Source organism: Oryx dammah, unplaced genomic scaffold, assembly GCF_014754425.2.
Source record: "Oryx dammah isolate SB20612 unplaced genomic scaffold, SCBI_Odam_1.1 HiC_scaffold_3, whole genome shotgun sequence".
In the NCBI taxonomy this organism is placed as follows: domain Eukaryota; kingdom Metazoa; phylum Chordata; class Mammalia; order Artiodactyla; family Bovidae; genus Oryx; species Oryx dammah.
Window position 1 is genome coordinate 64823563 of NW_024070187.1, and position 27060 is coordinate 64850622.

Here is a 27060-nt window from a genome sequence, read left to right on the forward strand (position 1 = left end):
GGAGAGAAAGAGGCTGATATTCTTTGGTTTACACAGAAAGCTAATAAAATCTTAGAAGCTCAGGCAAGAAAGTGAATGCAGAGAGCCTCTGTGTTCCAAGGGATCTGCCTGAAAGAGAGAGGGAGGGAGAGGGAGAGAGAAAGAAAGAAAGAAAAAAAGAAAAACACGGGGTGACCCAACCTTCTTCGGTGAGCGAGGCCCATTATTTTAGTTTTTAAAAGGGACTTTTATACCTTAATTTGTACATAGAGGGGAATGAAAGATGCAAAGTCATACAGAGTCAGCCCAAACATTACATCTGTTTGTCTTTATCAAAACCAGGATTTTTTCTGCATACCTTTCTCATAAACAATATTGTGTACATTATCTTCTGGCCTTGGAGGCCTGTGAACATTTTATGACCCTCTTTTGATAAAGGCTGCTCAACCAGGAAACTTATTTTCCCTTGAAATGTTTTTCTTTATATTTCTCATCTATGTCAGCCTCAGAAAATGTTAAACAGAGTTACATTTCTCAGGGAGCAAAGGTGCAGTGAGTTACAACAAAGAAAGAACCAATTAGCTCAAAAGGCTGATGTGGTTAATTTCAAGGCTACACTTGTTTTTCTTACATTCCAACTATGTTAACTAATGCACTCCCAGGTGCACAGTGGATAAGAGACATGGGAACTTGGCAACAAGCATTAGCCCAATAATGAAATCCTACACCAGCACTACTCTAGTAACTTTTAATTCTTTGAAAGGCTCTATGTTTTAGGCCTCTGGTGCCTCTCACAGTTGGGAGACTGTGAATAATCATATGTGAAGCTGCAAGAGTCTGGATAAACCTGCCAAGCAAGCTAGAATGCTAACAGAGGGGGTTTGATTTGAAATATTCCTCTCATGTCCAGGAGACTTAAGAGCTAGAGCCCTAAGTTGATTTTCTCCAGAGAAAGATGGTCGGGGATAGCCCCCTGATAATGTCAGGAGAGATGGTGAAAGGCACAAAATAGTAAGACAGACAGATTCTGGTTTGGGGGTAGATGCTCGAGCAGTCTAGGGAGCCCCTCGAGTCCTAAAGCCTTGCTTAACAGTTCTCTTCCACATGACCTCTTCATGGGTGGGATCTCCCGTGCTAGCTACCGGCACTAGGGAAATTGCATTTGTAACTTAATAACTCCCCACAAAGACTACTACAGGATAAACTGTTTTACTGACAGTTTTACCAAACACATAAAAAAACCCAACAGAAACTCTGCCAAAGCAATATTACAATGAGAGGAAGAAATACATCTCTGCTCATTTTTTGACTCCAGAATTATCTTGAAATCAAAAGTAGATTAAGACATTATTAGAGGAAAAAAAACTACATAAAAATCAACATTAATACTTTAACAATATATCAATCAAATCTAGAAATATATAAAAAGGAAAACAAATCATATATAAATCGATTTTATATTCGAAACCAACCAATGTAATGCACAATTATAGATAATAAAGTAAAAAAAAAAATTATGTCAATAGTTAAAGCAAACAGACTGGTAAAAAGCTAACAGAGCCCCAGAATCTCAGTATAGACTCTGCACATAAGATATTTGATTAATTGCTAAACTGCATGCTCAGGTTAGAGCTGGGAGGCTAAACAAAAAGAGGAAAAAAGAAAAATGAAGTAAGAGAAAAGGGAGAAGAAGAACAAGGATAGAATAGGCAATAGCAGCAGCTAGAAGCTAAGAAAAAATCAGCTACTGCTGAACACTGAAGGAGAAATAGATTTCAAAATTTGATTCCAAACAAATTAACTTATAAGGGCTTTCTCCATTTTTTTCGATGAACAAAATCATAATCACCATCATCATCATCAGGGAAAGAAAAAAAGGAGTTTCTGAGTCATTAAAGCATATTACTTATAATGTCTACTTTTCTACCAAAAATTAGTAGGCAAGCAATAAAACAACAATAAAAGCAGGAAACTGTGACCCTTGTTCATGAAATATTCATCTAATACAATCTGACTTTGAACAAGCACAGATGCTAGACATACCAGGCAAAGATGCTAGACATACCACACAAAGAATTCAAGGCAGCTATTACAAACATGTTCAAAGAATTAAAGAGAGATATGATAAATAATTCACCTTCCAATGCAGGAGATGTGGAGCACACAGGTTTGATACTTGGGTGGGGAAGATCCCCTGGAGAAGGAAATGGCAACCCATTCCAGCATTCTTGCCTGGGCAATCCCATGGACAGAAGAGTCTGGCAGGCTACAGTCCATGGGGTCACAGTGAGTCAGACAGGACTTAGTGACTAAACACCACCATTCAAAACTTAAAGGAAAACATACTTCAATGTGTAAACAGATATGGAATCTTAGCAGAGAAATAGAAACTATAAAAAGAATGAGATGGAAATTCTGGATTGAAAAGTAAACTGAAATTTAAATTTTACTAAATGTGGTCAACACTAGTTGAAGAAGAATCAATGAATTTGAAAGTAGATCATTAGAATGAATACAATTTGAAGAAACAAAAACTTTAGAAAATAAATAAAGGCTCACAGACTCTGAGTATTCACTCAGAAAGTGAAAAGTCATTCAGTCGTATCTGGCTCTTTGTGACCCCATGGACTGTAGCCCACCAGGCTCCTTTGTCCATGGAATTCTCCAGGCAAGAATACTGAAGTGTATAGCTATTCCCTTCTCCAGGAGATCTTCCCAACCCAGGATCAAACCCAGGTCTCCTGTGTTGCATGCAAATTCTTTACTGTCTGAGCCATCAGGGACACCCCAGAAACTCTGGGGTAATGTCAAATGATTCAATGTACCAGGAGAATAGAGACCAAAAAATGAAAGAGAAATATTTCAAGAAATAAGGGCTGTAATCTTCATAAACAATATAAAGGAAAAAAGAAAGAAAAAAGTAATATTAGCTTACATATCCAAGGAATTTAACAAACTCCCAGTAGGGTAAACACAAAGAAAATCATACTCAGGTACTGCACAGTCAACTTCTGAAAGCTACAGATTAAAAAAAAAAAAAGTTCTGGAAGCAGGGGAAAAATTGACACAGTGCATAGATGTTGATAGTGATTCAATCAACAATGAGTTTTATATCAAAAACAGTGGATTCCAGAAAAGAATGATGTATCCGAAGTACAAAAGAAAAAACAATTCAGCTAAGAACTAATCTATATCCAGTGAGACTACTCTTCCAAAATAAAGTTGAAAAACATAGATGTCCATCAGCAGATGAATGAATACGAAAGCTGTGGTACATATACACAATGGAGTATTACTCAGCCATTAAAAAGAATACTTTTGAATCAGTTCTAATGAGGTGGATGAAACTGGAGCCGATTATACAGAGTGAAATAAGCCAGAAAAAAAAAAACACCAATACAGTATACTAACACATATATATGGAATTTAGAAAGATGGTAATGATAACCCTGTATGCGAGACAGCAAAAGAGACACATGTATAGAACAGTCTTTTGGACTCTGTGGGAGAGGGAGAGGGTGGGATGATTTGGGAGAATGGCATTAAAACATGTATAATATCATATATGAAATGAATCACCAGTCCAGGTTTGATGCATGATACTGGATGCTTGGGGCTGGTGCACTGGGATGACCCAGAGGTATGGTATGGGGAGAGAGGAGGGAGGGGGGTTCAGGATGGGAACACGTGTATACCTGTGGCGGATTCATGTTGACGTATGGCAAAACCAATACAATATTGTAAAGTGGTTGACCTCCAATTGGAATAAATATATATTAAAAAATAAAGAAAAACATTTTTAATGAGTTAGCAGCAGATGTTCACTAAAAGAAAACTGAAGGATTAAAAAGAAATGATATATAAGATACACAAGAAGAAATATAAACTGTACATATATGTATAGTATGTATACATCTAACTGTGTATGTGTACACATATATGAATGCACGCATATATATGTATGTATGTATAGATACATTTTCTTCTTTTAATTTCTTTAAAAAACATTATATTGAATATAAGAAGTGAAAAAGAATGTTCATACTATATGATCCCATTTATATGATATTCTAGAAAAAGCAAAACTTACCCTTAACAACAGAAAAGAGAACATTAGTTGTCTGGGGCTGGAGACAAAAGGAAGAAATTGACTGCAATGGGTCACAAGGGTAGTTTCTGGTATGATGGAAATTTTCTATATTTTCATTGTGATGGTAAGCACACAGATGTATATACCTGTCAAAATTTTCATACTGTATCCTCAGCATGAGTGCATTTTGCTGTATATAAATTATAGCTTATTAACTTTGATTAAGATATATATAAAGCAAAAAACTACTAAATTTGACAAAACATGCAGAATTTCTATTCAATGAAGAATACTGTAAGCAAAGTTAAAAGATATTAAAGACTAGATGTTTCAAAGTTTTAATTGAGAGTATATAAGAAGCTCCTAAAAATTGTCAAGGAAAACACAAGAAACCCAAAAGAAAGAATAAACAAAGGGAACATATGTGAAAAAGAGGCTCATCTTCACTATTAAGTAATACAAATTTCAAAATACCAATTTTCCAAGTGACAAAAATCAGAAAGTTGCATAGTACAAATGTTAGAAAGTATAAGGGTGAAGTTAAGCTTCCAAGTTTTACTGCTAGGCCTATAAACTATTTCAGAAAAGCAATCAGGAAGTACTTAGTAAAATTATATGCACATGTGACCTATAGAATCCTCTTGGTAATACAAAGTATCAATCATAAGAGATAAGATGAGTAAAATGTGGTATATGCATGAGATGAACCTAAGGCAACAATCAGAAGAACAGAATTAGATGAATACTAATAAGAGAATTAATAAATCACAAGAAAAAACAGGGCTCACCAGAAAACCTATTAAATAAAATAAGTAAGTAAGTGAAAGTCATTCAGTCATGTCCCACTCTTTGCAACCCCAGGGACTGAGTGACTGACTTTCATTTATTCTCTAGGCCAGAATACTGGAGTAGGTAGCCTTTCCCTTCATCCAGGAAATCTTCCCAACCCAGCTATCAGATCCAGTCTCCAACATTGCAGGCGGATTCTTCACCAGTTGAGCCACAAAAGAAGCCCAAGAATACTGGAGTGGGAAGCCTATCCCTCCTCCAGCGGATCTTCCTGACCCAGGAATTGAACTGGGGTGTCCTGCATTGCAGGTGGATTCTTTACCAACTGAGCCATCAGGGAAGCCCACTGGTCATAATTTATGTAAACTAAAAACACATGAACACATACATACAGAGTAACACTATACAATTTTCAAATATACATTCAGCTCAAAATCTAACATGAGTAAGAGCAGAGAGGAATGCCAGTGGAGACAAGGAATCAAGTAAAGGTAGTAAAAGAATAAAGACCTTACACACATTGCTATTTCAAAGTTAATTAATTTGTAGTTACCTAATTGATGAACTTGTTTCTTTCCTACCTAATGCTAAAGCGACCTAGAACGGTTCTGACAGTTTATATCTTAAGCACTTCATTTCTTTTTTTTTAACTCATAAAATTATTTGTTACATTTGAAACCTATTTATAAAATCATATTTTTTTAAAAAATCACATTTTTTTAAAAAATAGGTTTATGAGATAAAACACAAGCCTTCTACTGTTTCTGCCCTGTTCCTGATTCTCACTCCTCTGAGTACACTATTTTGATAATTCTAGTGCTTCTTTTACCTTTTCCATGCTTTTAATTTAGCACTTTATTTCTGAAAGTTCTATTAAGTTTTAATTTTATTTCTTCAAGTTTTAGAACAATCTTAACTAACAGCAGCAATAATTATAATAAATACAATTATGTTCCAGTTGATAATAAAACAGAGCAGCTTTGTTTGCTATTGCTCTGAACACTCATATCCACATACAAACACACAAACTCATGTCAATTTCACAAATATTTTAATTTTCTAGGCTGTTACGGAAACTAGACTATTTAATATAGCAATGAGATTTTATATGTGTATGTTTATGTGTATACACACTTAACTCAATGCCCAGCACAAAATAAGTACTTAGTACTGCACAGTGATATGTGAAGAACATAAACTATAGATAGAGCTCCATTTAGACCTCCATTAATTTTAAAAAGTAGTGTGCAGAATCAGGATACATCTTTAAATATTTTAGACTATATCAATCTTCTAAATCCTCTTTTACAAAATTCTTCTCTAAATTAATGACTATTATGATGAATAAACACCTTTAACAGCTAAGATTTAAAAGTTTTTTCAATAAAATCATTAACTTGAATTATTTGTCTATAATTCTCTATATTTCATTAATAACATAATGTGGCAAATCACACAAAGGTAACGTCACAGAGTCCCATTACAAACACCTATGGCTCTTAACCCTCATCCCTTGATAGTACTGTGGAATGAGAACTATGCTTCAGGGTAGTTTCCAAAAGCAAACAATCCAATTCTGATTACATTAAGGGAGAGCAGATAAGGATAACATTTTATTGATGATACAGTTGTCAGCAATGACTGAGTCACAAAGGACATTCAGCTCAACTTTTATCAAAGATCCAATTAAATTAGAACAATGTCTCTCTAGGCATTCTGCTTAACTATGTCTTTCCATATTTAAATTTAGCTATAGGATATATCTGCACTACATTTTCCAAACATTCTGTTTCCTAATGGATCATCTTTTCTGTAATGCCTACTATTGGTCGTTTGGTTACATTCTTTATTGGGGCAGTTCTATGTTTAGTAGTCAACTTTAGTTAGAAAAAGGTATTTAAATTTTCAATTTGTTTCTGGCTTCCAATTCATACCATATTAATCTGTTCAGGCTGCTGTAACACAAAATACATAGACTGGATTGCTTGAACAATAGAATTTCTCACTTCTGGAGGCTGCAAAGTTTAAGATCAAAGTGCTGGCAGATTTGGTTCCTGGTGAGAGCTCTCTTCCTGGCTTGCAGTATATCATAGATCACTGTGTCCTCACAGAGAGCTCTAGTCTTTTCCCTTTCTTATATTAATTATATTGATAATCCTCTAACATCTAACACTGTTCCCACTATGGAGTCTCCACTCTCATGACTTCATCTAAACTAATGACCTCCCAAAGGCTCCACCTCCTAATACCATCAAATGAATTTTGATGAATGAATTAACAAATGAATTTTGAGGAAACACATTCAGTCCACAACACATACTTTGCAATTATATTTAATCTGAAGTCAACACAGAAACCTTAAACATATTTTTAGGTATCTTCTCATTATAATAGTTATCACTCTACATACTTTTATTGAGTATTTTAGAATGTTCTTATAATACTGGTATGCATCAGACTCATCTGGGGAAGCCTGTGCAACATAAAAGTGAGATCCAACCCAAACACACAAGTAGAGGCACAAATAAATGAAAACATTAACTTGGGTTTTCTATAGGTGAAAACTCTTGAAAGAAATAAATATCTCCCTATATAAATAATCTAAGGAAGATACTGAGAAGTTAAAAACAAATACCTCTTTAAATAAAACTCCTTTGCAAATTCATAATTAATTCCTGATTATTATTTGACTTTGATCTCTTTTGGAAATCTAACATAATTTTCAAGTTATATTCATCAAATATTAATGACTCATTATAATCATAACCTTGTTTATCAAAATCAGGAATATATTATTTGAAGATAGGTTTCATCAACAGGAAGAGACAGTGCTCTTAGAAAAGTAATGATGATTATATACCCACCAAGAGTTTTTTATAACATTCTGTTTTTTGTGTTTCTATATAGCCTCATGGGCTTCCCAGGTGGCTCAGTGGTAAAGAATTCACCTGACAATGCAGGTGATGCAGGAGATTCAGGTTTGATCCCTGGGTCAGGAAGATTCCCTGGAGGAGGAAATGGCAACCCACTCCAATATTCTTGCCTGGAAAATCCCATGTATAAAGGAGCCTGGCAGGCTGTAGTCCATGCGGTCACAAAGAATCAGACATGGCTGAGCAACTGAGCATGTATGCACACATACAGCCTCATGCTGTTTCCTACATTTCAGAAATACTAAAAAGCAAGGTAAGTTTTGGTTAAGGACAATAAGAATAATAAACCATAGGGCAGATTCATAAGTGAAAGAGACAGCAAAGGTCAAAACTCCTCATTCTGAGACTGAGGTTGAAATAACTGAAGCTACTGCAAAAAAAGAAGACATGAATAAAGCGAACATAGGCATTTACTGAATTCTGGATGCCTAGAACATAAATCTAAAAAAAAGTATACTCTTTGAAAGCACATTAGTGTTTCACAGATGAAGCAAAGTAGCCTGCCAACTACAAGCAAAATAGTTCCTAGAAAATTTAGATGAATCTGCATATTCTAGATAAGCATCAAATTATGAAGAAAAGGTAAAAGGTATTTAGGTCAAACCCTTACTCTGTGGCATTTGACATCATGCAAAATAATGCAAAATAATCATGCTTCCTCAGAGGCAGCAAGCACTTTAAAAGTTATAAAAAAAAACAAAATCATGAATGAACTATCTATATGTCTTACATTAGAAATAATTTAATTTATAAATGATTTAATATATTTCAGATATAAAAATATATTTAAAATATATATATATACACACATACACCAGAAAATCATTCTTGATCAAATTTCATTTACACAAGGTAATTAGCATCCTTCATTAGATGAAGAATGCAGATACAATACAGTCATAGAAGCCAAAATATCTGTTATTTTTGTTAGTTATCCTCTTTCTTCTTTTTTAGGAAGACTGGAATTGTGCCACAGAAAGACCCTGGGAGTCATCTATCAAAGCATAACTTGGTCCATTAATCCTGAGTAGAGCAAAAGTATGGAGTATTCTGTGATCACACAACATGTCTTGTTGCCTTATTGGTATTCATAGCTTCTCTCAAGTGTGTGGTAGACTAGAGATGGCCAGTCCTTATTATTCAAACCTGGATCACTGGCAGCTTTCCTCTCATTCATCTTCTGGGAAAACCCTGTGTCACAGTTAGAAGAAATAGTAACGTGCTCAAATTTCCTTCTGTAGTTTAGCCCAAGACCTGAGAATTCTAAATGGCATTTGGCCCAAGCCCAGAAATTTTATTCCACATTGATTTTTTTGCCTTTCCTGAACATTTTTTCATTTCAAAATCTGTACCAAAAAAAACATCACTTCAAGATCAAGCACTGAAATCAATGCCAAGGTCCCTGGACTCTCTTTTTGAAACAAGTTCTTTGAATGTTTAGTGCTTTTCAAAACATTGACTGATTAAAATTTTTATGCTCTATTTTGAGACCATTTTCTCATTTTAACTCCTTTGAGTTGCTGTAATTTTATAAATAGTGTCCTTATTATGGTCTGTTTCTGGCTTTCCTCACAGACTTTGCCGAGAGTCCCGGAGAAGAGCAGCCTATTTTTGTGCTCTCTTGAGGAGGCTTGTTCCCTAGCCCTCCCTCATTGTGAGTTTGTTCCGGGCTGTTGGCTGCCTGATGTTTTGATGTCTCTCTCCATTAACTAACTCTTGCCTTTCAACCACCGAGCTTCAGTTCCTTGTTTACTGCCATCCTTGTCACCGCTCTTGGCTTACTACTCTATGTCAACAGAATCCTTGGCAACTTCCTGTGTCATTTCTTGCCACTCCTTCTCCAAAGATTGCTTCTCACCAATTTGACTTTCCAAAGATAGCCTGTCAGCAATTCAAAGTGTGGATTTTTATCTCCGGTTTCAGAAACTATGTTCATTTTAATTATTAGTAAGAGTCAGAAGGCAGACACATATAGGTAAGTAACCACCCACACTGTCCTGTCCAGGGTACCTGAAATCCCAAATAAGAGGTTCATTTCTCTCATTTCAAAAATTGCAGCTTTGTTTTTAGGAGAGCTTAATCAAATTGTAAATACTGTCTTCTGTATACACTTAGGCTTTTTACATATACTGCTAAAGTGTTTACTATATTATATATTCTATTTCATATTCTATTGTCATAATTCATCATAGTTCATATATAATATCACAATTAATTTTATGTTTCTATGCATCTATGGGACTGTAATCCATCTACATAAGAATAGTGTTCTAGACCTTATATGTTAGTGTCTAGTGTAGTATATGATGACAATACGTCTAAATACATGGCTGTTGAGTTACCAGATACAAAACATATGTGGAATAGGTGAAAAACTTATACCACTAACTTCCAATGCATTCATTTCAACTGGAAGAAGTATCAATTTGGGAACTGAGTCAGTTGATGAAACAGAAAATTCAAATAACAATGACTTAAACACAAAATGGTGACACTTGTCTCGCATAGTAAGTTCAAGGGAAGAAAATTACTGATATTGATTTGGAAGTTCAATTAAGTCATGGCTAAAATTTCAGCAATATTCCTAATCTTTCAAGGTAACAAGGTTCCAGTCATCATGTGCACTTTCCAGAACAAGGAAGAAAGAAAAGGCCAGAAGGAAGACAAGATAAAATCAACATCAAGAATGCAGAAATTTTCCAGGAATTTCATCAGATTTCTGTTTATATTTCATTAGACAGAATTATGGCAGATTGTCTCCCATAGCAACAAGGAGAATGAAATAATGGGGAATTTGTGGGGGTTTTTTCCTTCTCTTGACTCCACAAGTAAGAAGAAGAGAATGAATACAGAACAAGTCACAAGAAATTGCTGTCACACAGGGGTACTGAGAAGTGCAGGAGTGCTGGGGAAAAAGTCAATTTAAGTGAAAATGTAAAAGATTCAATGTAAATGAAAGAGAGCATATAAAGTCAGCTGATGGCTGCTTCACTATCCTGCCCGGCTGACAGAAATCAATCAGATCCACAAGCCTGAAAACCTGACTGAGGCATGGGATCTTCATGGAAATCCTAACACAATATTTATTTTTCATCAAGCCTTTTTATCGACTTTATAAATAAAGTAGTCCTGAGCATTTTCTAAATATCTGGCTCTGTGGTATGTTGAATAATATAACACAATACTTGCTTTATTTTTTTTTAATTTCCTTTATTTTTTTTTAATTTTTATTTTTACTTTATTTTACTTTACAATACTGTATTGGTTTTGCCATACATTGACATGAATCCACCACAGGTGTACATGAGTTCCCAAACATGAACCCCCCTCCCACCTCCCACCCCATATCATCTCTCTGGATCATCCCCGTGCACCAGCCCCAAGCATCCTGTATCCTGTGCATCGAACATAGACTGGCGATTCGTTTCTTACATGATAGTATACATGTATCAATGCCATTCTCCCAAATCATCCCACCCTCTCCCTCTCCCTTAGAGTCCAAAATTCCGCTCTACACATCTGTGTCTCTTTTGCTGTCTCACGTACAGGGTTATCATTACCTCTTTCTAAATTCCATATATATATGTTAGTATACTGTATTGGTGTTTTTCTTTCTGGCTTTCTTCACTCTGTATAATCGGCTCCAGTTTCATCCATCTCATTAGAATTGATTCAAATGTATTCTTTCTAATGGCTGAGTAATACTCCATTGTGTATATGTACCACAGCTTTCTTATCCATTCATCTGCTGATGGACATCTAGGTTGCTTCCATTTCCTGGCTATTATAAACAGTGCTGCGATGAACATTGGGGTACATGTGTCTCTTTCTATTCTGGTTTCCTCAGTGTGTATGCCCAGCAGTGGGATTGCTGGGTCATAAGGCAGTTCTGTTTCCAGTTTTTTAAGGAATCTCCACACTGTTCTCCATAGTGGCTGTACTAGTTTGCATTCCCACCGACAGTGTAAGAGGGTTCCCTTTTCTCCACACCCTCTCCAGCATTTATTGCTTGTAGACTTTTGGATCGCAGCCATTCTGACTGGTGTGAAGTGGTACCTCATTGTGGTCTTGATTTGCATTTCTCTAATAATGAGTGATGTTGAGCATCTTTTCATGTGTTTGTTAGCCATCTGTATATCTTCTTTGGAGAAATGTCTCTTTAGTTCTTTGGCCCATTTTTTGATTGGGTCATTTATTTTTCTGGACTTGAGCTGCAGCAGTTGCTTGTATATTTTTGAGATTAGTTGTTTGTCAGTTGCTTCATTTGCTATTATTTTCTCCCATTCAGAAGGCTGTCTTTTCACCTTGCTTATATTTTCCTTTGTTGTGCAGAAGCTTTTAATTTTAATTAGATCCCATTTGTTTATTTTTGCTTTTCTTTCCAGAATTCTGGGAGGTGGATCATGGAGGATCCTGCTGTGATTTATGTCGGAGAGTGTTTTGCCTATGTTCTCCTCTAGGAGTTTTATAGTTTCTGGTCTTACGTTTAGATCTTTAATCCATTTTAGAATGAAACTAGATCACTTTCTAACACCACACAATACTTGCTTTAAAGCTGCCCTCCTTAATCTAAACTTTGTAACAACAGAAGTGAGCATAGGATCTTGCAATTGTCCACTAAAGAAGCACTTAGAGACTCTATGTGCTTGCAGGGTGAGTTTTGAGAGGGAAGGACTGACTGTCAGAGAAGAGAAAGTGGAGCTTACCAGATGAAATGCAGAAGGGTGTTACCAGCATAAAGGCAAATGCATTAGTGCATAAAAACTCAGGAAGACAAAGAAAGTGAAAAGCATTCTGGGATGTGTAACGTATTCAGTGGTGCAAAGCATAGAATTCAAAGGGTAAAGACAACGGTAGTGAGGCAAATCAGAAGACAGGTAAGCAAGAACCAAAGAATCTTTTTGAACAAGGAGACAATGAATAATTTTAAGCTGTTAGTAGTTCTAAGTTTTAAGAAAATTATTCTGGTGCTACTAGGGACAGTTTATTGGAGATAGGTAACACTGGAGAGAGAATTCAGTTAAAGGAGTATTCCAATTGCTCCAATGAAAAATATGAAAAATAAAGGAGAATTCCAATTGTTAAAATGAAAAATATGTTCTAAAACAATATTAGAGGATTTGGGGGAAAAAAGAGACTGGATTCCAAGAACAAATTCACCAAATGCTGTGTGTGTGTGTGTGTGTGTATGTAATGGGCAGGCAGGGCATGTAAGTTCAGAAATGAGACAGAAATGAGGGTATAAAATTAAAACAACTCCCATTTCTTCACTCATTCATAGATTCAATAATAATGATTTTCCTAGAAACAGTGTTCCAAAAGAACAAGCCTGTTCATACCGTTTCCTTAGTGAGTTATTTAGTAGCCTTCAAAACAACTTATTAGCAAAATGAGAAACTTACATTAGCTTCTGTAGCAATTAAAGAATAAAATCTCGTATCTAAAACATGAGGGAAAATTCTTAAACCATAAGGAAAATGATGCAGCCTTCACAAAGCCTCCTAGTAATTAGATGCTTAAATACTAATAAGAACAATAAGGCACAAAGGAATAGATTATGGTTCCAGCTCCAGAGAAAACCAGCAGAAATGATGAGTTGGAAGCATGCAACAGTTCCTAAAATTAGCATTTATTACTTTATAGTATGCATAAAAGTAACTTAAGTTTCACTAACCTAATAGTCCTTGTCACTACTATCAGCTCAACCATGCTAATAATCTCTTAATGCATTGCCTGGTTTGAAAAAATTGTGTAGAAGAATAATCCCCAAAGTAATTCTGTTTTCCATATATGAAGAGCATCGATATTAAAAAATCCAGCTCTTCTTTTTCAAAAGATTGGGTTCTTATATGTTTGTATATTGGGAGATAATTTGACCTTAAGGACAATAAAATCAATGAATTAACAGAAATGAGTAAGATTAAAACAAATACAAAGCATAATGTTTATATGCTCATTTTAAGTCAGAAAGACAACAACAGAAATCTTGGCCTAAGCCTCATCAATAACATAGAAATAATAGCAACCACTTCACAGAATTATTTTGAGAATGAAATGCTCATGTGGCATACAGCCTTAAATCTGGCAGAGAGTAAATCTTAAATGCATATTAATATAAATGATGAATTAACAATATTCTGCCAAGTAGCAATTTGCATTCCCCTTTTACAGAGAGATTAAGGCTCTGAGATGGATACTGACTTATTCAAGGTCACAATGCTAGTAAATTTCAACAACAGATTCAAATACAGGTCGACTATCATAGGTTCACTGTTCTAATTTTTTTTATTCTATATTTTAGAAAATATCCTTTTAACAGGCCAGGACACAATATAAATCCTGTGCTGAGCTTATAACTTCAGAATTCAATGAAAGAGGTACCATATAGAAGTAAATGAAAGTAAAACCAGTCTACTCTAAAGAGTTCAGTGTGATAGCCCTGTAAATGATCATGTTTAGAACACAGAACCTACAAGAAATGGTTAAAATCATCATGATAATTAAGTTTGGAGAAGAGACAGTAGGGGTAATATAACTGCAATTACCAAATTTACAGAAATGTAGTTTAGAATAATATACACATTTTCACTTTGTAAGGATGGTTTAATTATTCCCCAAGGACTAAATATTAAATGCAAGGGAAAATGAACAGTTATAAAATAGACAATCTGCTGCAACATTTGAATGATAATTTACAGGAGTGAGGGTGATTTCAGAGGATGGGTAAGAGTTCTGTTTATGATTCAAGGATGAATTATTATGTTTACATTTGGAATTTCTGTGGTTATAGGAGGGTACTGGAATATAAAAAAAAAAACTTAGAACTTAAGATCACTTTTTTCACACAATGAATATTTCAAAACTAAAATGTGATGTCTTAATTCTCATATTTATTTATTAAAATGTTCATGAGTTTACCAAAAAGAAACTGTTCATAGAAATTTGGCACTTAACAAAGCTGTCACCATCAAGGAATTTGATTATCTTGTAAAATTTTATCTCAGTATATAATTTCATATTTACCAAAGCATATATTACTGATCATTAACTTTAACTTAAGGAGTTTATGGCTTAGTATTCCGAAATTCTACATTCAGGTTCACCACTGATTCCAGATATAATAATGGATTAGGGCAAGGAACAAATTAAATTCACATTTTTTCAGATAGTTACACACCATATTGGTCTGGCTGGCATAGCAGGAAAAGAAATCCTATCACCATATAATAGAAAACTCAGATTTAAAAAACAGTATATAAAAAACGTAACAAAGGATATTGTATAAGACACGGAATTGAAAGTTTTATCTTTTAATAACTTATAATGGAGTATAATCTACAAAGATTCTGAATCACTGTACTGTATACTTGAAGTTAAGATAATATTAAAAATCAACTATGAAAAAAATTAAAATTAAAAAAATAAAAAATAAAAATCAACTATGTATCAATAAAAGAGTATTCAATAAAAATGTTTTAAAATGAAAAAGGATAGTGCCTAAATTTCTCATAAGCATGATTATACAACCACACCAGGGGGCGCTCTTAACACTGAAATGGATGGCATTTTAAAACAAATGGTGGTCTTAGCTGGCTAAAAAAAGATCTTTCTAAGCCTGTACAGTACGTGCAGTAAGTGTTTACCTCTCCAAAATGTTTGCTGGCAATAAACACATTTTATTTTTCATCCGACTGCTTGCATTTAAGATTATCAAGTTAATCTCTCAAGTAAAACTTTTTCAACTGGTAGGAATTAATCTTATTTTGGAAACATTTACCTGTTTGCATATGCCCCCATTCTTTCTGTGGTGGGACTGATTCTGAATAATAAATACACTGCTTAGGAGTACATACAACTTTTCACCCCGGCTTTGTTGTCAATTTTGTTTATAATTTCTTACTAGCATTTTAGCTTTTTCTTTTTTTTTCCATAAAAAAATGGTTCCTTAAAATTATCTAAAATTGATACTCATAGTGAAATTTTAATCTTGATGCTATGGGCCTTTCCCATATCTTGTCATTACCTGACAGGAACACTGAAGCTCAGATGTTCTCCTCAGAAAGTTCAAGATTCAGATTCCTAAAAATATAATTAGAGAATTAGTATGAGGTTTCAAGGAAACAGAAAAAGGCAAAAAGTAAAGAGTGAGCTATATTATCCAGAAAATCACTATAGACTACTCCACCAACAATAAATATTTTACACAAGTGACACCTGATTAAATAAACGTGAAGAAATAAAGTACAAAGAAAAGAACTGCAAAGCATATGAAAGGAAGGGGACATGGTTCCTACCTTCCTATGGAGATACAGAAGGAGTCTGTAAAATTTTCTAAACCCACACTTTTATCTGTCAGCTGCCTCCATGAGTCAGCATTTACCTGTGTCCAAGCTCAAATAGGCAGAGTTGTGATCAAGGTTCACCTAATATATACAAAGTATAGGCAGCTACCCCATCCACGTGAGTTCAAGGAAACAATTATGAACATCTCTACTGTTTGTGCCCTAAATCAAATTCACCATCACGTTAATGCCTCAAATTCTAGTCACAGGAACACTTTTTTCCTATTCTATAAAGTAAAAATACACCTGGAGAAAATGATATATTTATTCACTACTTTCGACCAAAGTGTAAGTGGATGACGGGAAGCCCTACCTAACCAGAACCAGATAATAACAATTTTCCAAAATGTGGGTATGAAAGAAGAACAAAAAGAATGTTGGAAGAAAAGCAGGAAGGCCCAAGAAGAGAAAACCCGGAAGAGAGAGTATGTTAAGACAGGAGGTATGTGACTCCCATTACCTGCACCTCCTACTCTTTGTACTGAGAGGTTCATTAAGGCAAAAGCAGACTTGTTTGGTGAGAGGCAACTCTGACACATTATAAAATCACAAGAGTTTCCATCAGCAGCAAAGTCAGAAAGCTGAGGGGTTGGAGTGTCACGTGGTCCACCCTGATAGAAGCAGGCACTGAGCTGGCTTGTAGAAAACAGATAGTGGTTACTTCTCATTACGTGTCCAGTTGCCAGAGTCGCCAAGGGACCTATATAAAGATCAGGTCCCAGTGCTACCCGAACATAAGGATCAGGTACAACTATTTGTGACCCCATGAACCACAGCACATCAGGCTTCCCTATCCATCACCAACTCCCAAAGCTTGCTCAAATTCATATCCATCAAGTCGGTGATGCCATCCAACCATCTCATCCTCTGTTATCCCCTTTGCCTCCTGCCTTCAATCTTTCCCAGCATCAGAGTCTTTTCCAATGAATCAGTTCTTTGCATCAGGTGGTCAAAGTATTGGAGCTTCAGCTTCAGCATCAGCCCTTCCAATGAATATTCAAGACTGATTTCCTTTTGGACTGACTTGTTTGATCTCCTTGTAGTCCAAGGGACACTCAAAAGTCAGAAGACTCTTCTCAACACCACAGTGCAAAAGCATCGAACTTCAGTGCTCAGCTTTATGGTCCAAATCTCACATCCATACATGATCATTGTCACCAAAGTAATATCTCTGCTTTTTGATATGCTAGGTTTATCACAGCTTTTCTTCCAAGAAGCAAGCATCTCTTCACTTCATGGCTGCAGTCACCATCTGCAGTGATTTTGGTGCCCAAGAAAATAAAATCTCTCACTGTTTCCATTGTTTCCCCATGTATTTACCATGAAGTGATGGGACTGGATGCCATCATCTTAGTTTTTTGAATGTTGAGTTTTTAAGCCAGTTCTTTCACCCTCCTCTTTCACTTTCATCAAGAGGCTCTTTAGTTCCTTTGCACTTTCTGCCATAAATGTGTCATCTGCATATCTGAGGTTACTGATATTTCACCCTGCAATCTTGATTCCAGTTTGTGATTCATCAATTCCAGCATTTCGCATGATGTGCTCTGCATATAAGTTAAATAAGCAAGATGACGATATACAGCCTTGACGTACTCCTTTCCCTATTTGGAATCAGTCTGTTATTACATGTCCAGTTCTAATTGTTGCTTCTTGACCTGTATACAGATTTCTCAGGAGGCAGGTAAGATTGTCTGGTACTCCAATCTGTTTAAGAATTTTCCACAGTTTCTTGTAATCCACACAGTCAAGGCTTTAGTATAGTCAATGAAGCAGATATTTTTCTTGAATTCTCTTGCTTTTTCTATGAAATCCAACATATGTTGGCAATTTGATCTATGGTTTCTCTGTCTTTTCTAAATCCATTTCTAATATCTGGAAATTCTCAGTTCACGTACTGTTGAAGCCTAGGTTGGGGAATTTTGAGCATTAATTTGCTAGCGTGTGAAATGAGTGCAATTGTGTGGTAGTTTGAACATTCTCTGGCATTGTACTACTTTGGTATTAGTTTTCATTAGAATGAAAACTGACCTTTTCCAGTCCTGTGGCCACTGCTGAGTTTTCCAAATTTGCTGGCATATTGAGTGCAGCACTTTCACAGAATTATCTTTTAGGATTTGAAATAGTTCACCTGGAATTCCATCTCCTCCACTAGCTTTGTTCGTAGTGATGCTTCCTAAGGCCCACTTGACTTTGCACTCCAGGATGTCTGGCTCTAGGTGAGTGATCACACCATCGTGGTTATCTGGGTCATGAAGATCTTTTTTGTATCGTTCTTCTGTGTATTCTTGCCACCTCTTCTTAATATCTTCTGCTTCTGTTAGGTCCATACTGTTTCTCTCCTTTACTGTGCCCATCATTGCATGAAATCTTCCCTTGGTATCTCTAATTTTCTTGAAAAGATCTCTAGTCTTTCCCATTCTGTTGTTTCCCTCAATTTCTTTGCATTGATAAGGATACTAATCAAGAAATGGCCAATTAAAAAGTAAGAGATTTAATAAATTGGGTCTTGGATAAGAGAGAAGAAGAGTCAAGTATGACACACGTTTCTTGATCTGAGGAACTGAAAGCATAGAATATAGCTGCCATTTAGTGGGACTATGAAACCACCGGTAAAGCAGGTATTTTTACAACTAGGAGAAATAATTATTTTGACTTTGGATATTTGAATTTTTAGATATCTATCAGACATACTCAAGAGAGGCAATATAAAGGATGCAGTGTCTTATCAGTGTGGAGTTTACAGAAGGATTTGTGTGTGCTTGTGTGTGCCACCTCAGTCACATTTGTCTCTTGTGATCCTACAGACTGTCAGCCTATCAGTCTTCTCTGTCCGTGAGATTTTTTCCTGGTGAGAACACTGGATTCTTTACTGCTGAGCTACAGGGGAAGCCCTTTCCAGAAGGATATCAAGTTTTAAATATAAAACAGGGTTGTAAACTCATTGCTAGTATAAAGACATGAGATACAAGAGGAAGTGAGTACAGACAGAGAAGAAAGATGACAGAGACTAGCCTTAGGGGTGAGTAGATTAAGGTGCCTCGCTCCTTCCTGCCTCCTCGGGATCATGCTCTTGTTTGATTCCCATTCCCTAGAATGTGGGCAGGACCTGTAACTTGCTTCTAACCAACAGAATACATGGCAGCATGCACATGATGGACACGTGACTACACTATTACAATACAGTATACAGTGCCCACCATGTTGGAGTTTTTCCCTTGCTAGCTGATTTCTGTGAAGCAAGAGTCTTGTTGGGGAACCCACTAGGCAAAGAACTGAGGGCAGCCTCTAGCTGGCTTCTTGTAATGTCTCTAAACTTCAGCCAAGAAATGAAGCCCTCACTTATATATTGCCTTAAGAAAATATATTTTGCCAACAACCTGTTTAGTTTGGAAATAGATTCTTCTCTAGTAAAGATTCAGATGTTACCTCCACACCAGCTGACACCTTGTCTGCAGTCTTTCAGAAGACCTACTTAAGCTGTATCTAGACTTCTGACCCAAAGAAACTGTGAGATAATATATGTGTGCTGTTTAAAATAATTGGAAAGTATCAGTTGCTCAGTTTTTTCTGACTCTTTGTGACACAAAGGCCAAAGACCCCAAGAAGGGACCACCACACTCCTCTTTCCATAGAGTTCTCCAGGCAAAAATACTGGAATGGGTAGCCATTCCCTTCTCAAGAGGATCTTCCCCACCTGGGGATCGAACCTGGGTTCCTGCATTGCAGGCAGATTATTTACCATCTAAGCCAACTTTGATGTAATTTTTTTAGGCATCAGTAGAAACTTATGCAAGTCCTGAGTTACTACAAAATTTAGAGGCAAGGGAGTTATGAAAAAGCCAGGGAAAAAACAAAGGAAGAGAGACTAGTGAGGTAGGAGGAAAACCAAGAGAAAAGCATTTCTCCAAGAGAAATTTCTCCAGATTCTTCAGACAAATCTGACACAAAGATAAAGAGCAAAGAGAAGATGGAGTCCTCTGACCTTCTAGGGGCGCAGGGGTAATCACTTACAGGAATAAGGAAACCAGGTGGAGCCATCTCCATTCCAGCCTTGGAATCCTCTACTTCACCCCTTGCTGGCAGAAAGTGGTAACAGGCAGTGATTCTGCGTGGACACTGGTAGAAGCCAGTAAGCATTCAGTTCCTTCTGCCTTAGGAGGTCATTCACTAACAATACTAGTCCTTTCGATGAAAGACTAACAGTTTTGTAAGCAATGATGAGTGTCCCTGCAAATGTTTCTGTGAGGAGGTGGGTCTTAGTGTTCTAGCCAGCTTATAGGTGATCATCATTGGAAGGGACACAAGAAGCAAAGTCCCAGCCACCTTCACTCCAGCCTCCTTCTGAGAGGAAAGTGCTAAGTAGCATTGCTAAGTAAAGGACATTCAGCCCTATTAGGCTCCCAGGAAGACCCAATTAGTGCCAGAGTTGTGCTACTTCACTGTTTATAAGCTGTGAAAGTTGGTATTTCAAAACTGGTTAACACTTAATATTAATCAAACAGTTCATTTTAATTACTAAGTAGCTAACATAACCTATTTTTAAACTTTTGTTTTTAGACATGCTTAGATTAGCTTTTAATGTGCATTTTTTAAAAATTAATACAACTAACTCTAATGAGCATGTATTATGTGAAAGGCCCTGAATTAACTAGGTATGTCTCAGTGAAAGAAGCTGCCCTGCCACTTTTTGAACATCTATAATTTGTATGCAAACTTATACTATTTATAAAACACTGTCACATAATCAAAGCCTATGTTGTGCCTTAGTATGATTAGTATTCAGCTTTTATCTACATTTATCTACAGTGAGCATCCTATTTTCCTATAATGCTTTGGTCTTTCTTGTTCATTTATTCACTGAAGATATATTGAGCACTTACTTAAACAGAGAGGCAAACTGTATAAAAGACACACAAGTATTCATTATTCCTGTTCTATTAGAAAACAATACTATCCAAAATGTGCAAAATGTTTCCCTTTTACATATTCAATATGTGGTATCTATACATACATGTGTGTATACATGTGTTATGTGTGTGTGTATATTACACAGAGTTGACTCTTTTAATCAACACAGGAGTTAAGGTGACAACCATCAGCACATATAAAAATTCTTCTATATCTTTACAGTCTGCCTTCTGTATTAATGGTTCCACCATATTCTCAATTCCACATCTGGGGATTCAACCAAACTCAGATTATGTAGTATTATAGCATTTACTATAGAAAGAAATCTGCCTATAAGTGGATCTGTGCAGTTGAAATCTGTGTTATTCAAGGGCCAATTATATCTGTAAACATATACATTATATATGCATTTACTCTAACATATATATATACACACATATATGTATATATATATAGTGTATGTGTATATACATATGTAAGTGTGTATGTGTGTATATATGTATTTGTTTACAGTATATTTCTCTATAGATATTCTGCTAAGCTAGCAATACAACTCTCCATCTTGCACCATCACTCTTCCCAAGGTTTTACTCCATTATTAATGCTAAAAGTTAAATCAATTGCTGATATACTTCATTTTGTTCGGGTTAGCAGGTTTCATTATTCTCAGTAATGTCCTTGGCACCATGAAGCAAGGGGAATTATATCATGGCATGGAGGAGTTTTCAACTTATTTTATTACTAACAGTTTTCCTAATCTTCTTTGTCCAATCTTCACTAGAATCTATGTCCCTCCACAGTATTTACTCCTATTAGCTTTTCACTGAAACACTTCTGAACCCATAGTATGTGCTCAATAAGATTTACCTGACTGGAAAACTACTTTCCAGAATGACTGAGGTGGCTTGCATGAAAATGGAAATATGCATTTACACAAGCAAATGGAAATACACCATTAGATAAACATATACAAACTACAGCTAAATATAAGGGCCTACAAAATGCTTAACCCATAGTTTTGTTCACTCAATAATTTGTCTGATGAATTGAAGACAATAATTGTTTTTAAAAATATGCCCATATAATTGTTTTGAAAATTAAATCCAGCCCTGTGCTTTCTCACAGCTATTACAAAGACAGAAATACAAGTTCAGTAACATTATTTCCAACAAAAAGAAGTATTTCATTTTATGAAAGAAAACATTTTTCCCTAGGCGATTAATTCCAAGAATTTATTGCAAAGATAATTAAAAATCAGAGCATGTCTTACCTGTCTAAAGAAAGATGGATTAAACAGACATAGCATTGTTAAAATGAAGATGTTGAATTGAGTGAGGTATACAGCACTTTCCAGAAATTCTATCAACTATGTGATTCTATCAACTATCATTCTTAGTGTTAATTATTCCTACATCCAGGGATAATTATTATTTATTAGAACAAGTTAGTGAGCATTTTCAAGAAAAAAAAGAAACAGATTGCTAAATGAACATGAGTATCTTGTAAATTTCCCAAATGTAGAATAATTTGTATAGTATAGATATCACACATGAAAAACATATCTTAAGATCCATTTTCTATTCCCCTAAAATGTAATATGAAGTATCACATGAAATTACATAAGTGAACACAATTTTAGCCTATGAAACACTGCAGCAATGTAAATTAATTACTAACATTGTAAAAAAAAAAGTATAGTTATTTACCAAGTCATATATTAGTGAGAATAAATTACTGTTCTCCATAGGCCAAATGTACTGCTTGCCAGTACCATAGCAAGCTGCTGAAACCATTATTCCTGATGAGTGAAATTATTAGACAGCCAGGCTTTGTACCACATTTCCATGTCCCCAAAGAAACAGAAGTCAGTGGTCTTGAGCTAGGCATCTAATCCAAGGACAGTGAATCCATTGGGTTGGCTTGTGACAATAAATGAGAACTGGTTCAAGTTTAAAAAATGCTGGAGCCAATGTACTTCTTTCTCTTTGAATTCAAACTAAGAAATGACAAGGAGATTGAGCAGTGATGGAACTGAAAATGACAGAGGAATAAAGAGGCAATAAATGTTACTTGGGAATATAGGCATTGAGGATGGTAGAGCTGCCATTGGAGGTGTTTTGGTTTATGACAGGATCCAAGAAAGTAGGTAACCCCCAAGAGCACCTGAGTTGCAGTTCAGTACAAATTCATCTGTGTTCTAAGAAGAAGACACCTTTTCCCCCCAAGCTTTAGTGAGATATAATTGACATATAACAAAGTGTAAGTTTAATGGCTACAAGGTGCTGATTTGATAGATATATATATTGCCAGCCTGGTGTGTGCAAAGAGTCGGAGATGACTGAGCGACTGAACAACAACAATATATTGCAAAATGATTACCAGAGTAAGGCCAGTTAACATAGCCATCACCTCTCATAGTTATACGTGTGTAGGGCAGTGTGGGTGTGGGTGTGGTGAGAACATTCAAGATACACTCTCAGCAATTTTCAAGCACATAATACATTATATCCTCCTAATTTACCCATCTTATAACTGAAAGTGTGTACCTTTTGACCATTATCACCCAATTTCCCTCTCCCCACTGCAACTCTGCTCTGAGTTTTTGTTTTTTTTTTTTTTTTCACATATAAATGAGATCATTCAGTATTTGTCTTTCTGTGACTTAAGTCACTTAGCCCTCAAGATCCATCCTTGTTGTTTGAAATTGAATTTTCTTCTATTTATGGCTGAATAACAGTTTATATTATTTAGAAAATATTACATAATATTACACATCAATGTTTATATATTAATTATGAGTATCAATAATCAACATATTATATTAGTGCATGCTGTGTCCAACTTTATGCAACCCTACAGATTGTAGCCCACCAGGCTCCTCTGTCCATGGGATTCTCCAGGCAAGAATACTGGAGTGGATTGCTATGCCCTCCTCCAGGAGATACATATCCTTCAGGATATATATAATCCTGCTTCTTCAAAGGTTTGCTTTACACCAGTTGGCTTTTAGTACCAATTTTTGTTAGTTAAAAGAAATCTAAAGACTTTTCACATATATGAAAAAAGGCAACAAGTGAAAATAGCATTCAGCATCTGTTTTAGAGTGGCACCACCAAGCTTCTTCCCCATTAACCACACTCAGTATCTTAGCACCAAGTCATCATAGTTTGAACTGTGTGTGAGCATCTGTGCTTTATCTAGATTTATTTCATGCATCTGTTAGTGAGATGTGTGTATCGTAAGGTAAATTGCTGCTTCACTTTACGCCATTTCAGCTTAAGGTTTCATAGGAACATTCTGCTTTCGAGTAGTGAGAGAAACCTGTACAGGACATCTTCCTTATCCATTCATTCATCAACAGATACTTATTTCCAAACCTTTGCTATTGTAAATAAGGAAACAATGAACTTGAGGGTGCAGCTATCTTTCCCTATGGAAATGACTTCATTCCTTTAGGATATACACCTAGAAGTGGGTTACTGAATCATGAAGTGAAGTGAAGTTGCTCAGTCATGTCCAACTCTCTGCGACTCCATCAACTGTAGCTTACCAGGCTTCTCTGTCCATGGGATTTTCCAGGCAAGGTTGGAGTGGGTTACCATTTCCTTCTCCAGGGGATCTTCCCAACCCAGGGATCAATTTTTAATTTTTTGAGGAATCGCCAAATCTTTTCCATGTGGCTGCACCATATACAAAAATAAACTCAAAATGGATTCAAGACCTAAATCTAAGACCAGAAGCTATAAAATTCCTGAAAGAAAACATAAGCAGAGCATTCATTGACAAAAATTGCCATAATATTTTTTGGATCCACCTCCTAAGGCAAAGAAAACAAAAGTAAATATAAACAAATGGGATCTAATCAAACTTAAAAGCTTTTACACAGCAAAGGAAAACATCAACACAACAAAAAGATAAACTACTGAATTGGAGAAAATATTAGCAAATTATATGACTGATAGGGATTAATATCTAAAACATACAAACAACTCATACAACTCAATACCAAATATAAGCAGAATAAAAATAGGCAGAAGAACAGAATAGACATTTTTTCCAAAGAGAACATGCAGATGGCCAACCAGCACATGAAAAGATGTGCAACATCACGAATAATCAGAGAAATCAAATAAAATCACAGTGAGGTATCACCTCACACCTGTCAGAATGGTTATCATCAAAAAGAATACAAATAACAAATATCAGCTACGACATGGAGATAAGGGAACCCTAGTACACTGTTTGTGGAAATATAAATTGGTGTAGCTACTATGGAAAATAGTATGGAGGTTCCTCAAAATTTATCTACCATAAAAATGTAGCTATCATACGGTCTAGCAATTCCACTAATACGTATATATTTGAAGAAAATGAAAACACTAATTCAAAAAGATACATGCACTCCAATGTTCTTAGCAGCGTTATTTACAATTTCCACCATATAAAAGCAACCTCAGTTTCCACTAACAGATGAATTGATAAAGAAGATTATTCAGCCATAAAAAATAAAATTTTGCCATTTATAACAATATGGATGAAACTGGAGGGCATTAGGTGCAGTGAAATATGTCAAGAAAGAAAGATAAGTATTATATGATTTATATATGGAATCTAAAAAATTTTAAAAAGAAATGAATACAGAAACACAAAACAGAAACAAAGTCACAGAGATAGAGAACAAACTAGTGGTTATCAACAGGGAGAGAGAAAGGGGGAAGGGGCAACATAGAGATACAGGACTAAGTACAAACTATTATCTACAAAGTAAATAAGATACAAGAATATAATGTATAGTACAGCACATACAGCCATTATAATAATTTTAAATGGAGTATAATCTATAAAATTATTCAATCACTATGTTATACAATTAAAATATAATATTATAAATCAACTAACTTCAATTAAAAAATGAAGAGAGATGTAATAGCAGAATAACAATACACCAATCGTCACAGAAGAAAATGTGACAAAGGCATTAAAACATCCTTTTGAGCAATACTAAGTGTATGCAAACTAGTCATGTATTTCATGCTCCTCTGAGTTCTGGGCTAAGTGAGAAAAGGTGAAAGAAAAATAAACAAATAAATTGTACATAAACAATACGATCCTAAATTTGTTGAACATACATAATATAAAGGCAACAAAGAGGTGTTTAAACAGTTAAGCACACAGACCTGGAAAAATAGATAATTAACTGTTTACAATGGATTTCTCTGGGTGTTGGATGACAATATTTTTCTTCATACTTTTTTATAGTTTCTAAATATTCACAGTTAAGTCTGGTTTTGTTTTCTAGTCAGAAAAATAAAGTGTTACAAAAAAGATAGCCCAGAATCTGACTTATGTGCCTCCTCCAATTTCTTACAGATCAGTGAGACATGAAAGCCAGGCAGAGGATATGACTACAGAACCAGAACTGGATGGTACTTTTTTCCAAAGCCCTTGATTAACATCACCTGACTCAATTGTGCTTCACTTCATATACTCTTTAGCTCAGCACTAGAGGACTAGAACACTGACTTTCACTGCTCAGGGTCTCCTTATATGGATTTAAGTTATTTAACCGATTGTTCATATGTTTTAATTCTCAACTGTGAAGTCCAACTTCCAATCCTTTGTTCTCCTATATAGTGCCTCATCCAGCACTGGATATAGCTTTTGTAAAAATGAAGACATTAAAAAGTTGAATGAAAAACTCTCTCTTGAATAGAAAGTACACAGCTTTTCATCCCATCAGGCACTCTTTACATAAAAAGGGTGAAACTGAAAGTTGAAGATCAAAACTATTTCTACGGGAAATGAGATTTTTTTGAGCAATCAAGAAAAGACTTGAGGCATACTTATTAAAAGAATTATTTTGCTCATCCAAAGTCATCATAGCTAAAGTGTTTTTGTTTGCTTGTTTTTAAAGTGGCAAACATCAGTAGAAGTATTTGCAGAGGAAGAAAATCTCCACTATAGCAATTTCAGAATTTCACAGATAGGTAAAATGGTGAATCAGAACAGTAGAGATACA

General features: G+C 35.4%; 1 protein-coding gene across 1 annotated transcript in view; it reads right to left on the reverse strand.

Annotated features, from left to right (window-relative positions):
- Positions 1-27060, reverse strand: part of LOC120862086 (cytochrome c oxidase subunit 7B2, mitochondrial) — a 140713-nt gene that overhangs the window by 71639 nt on the left and 42014 nt on the right. The window contains exon 2 of the mRNA XM_040238141.1: positions 15815-15870. The gene's annotated coding sequence lies outside the window, so the exon portion shown is untranslated. The remainder of the gene's footprint in view (positions 1-15814; positions 15871-27060) is intronic.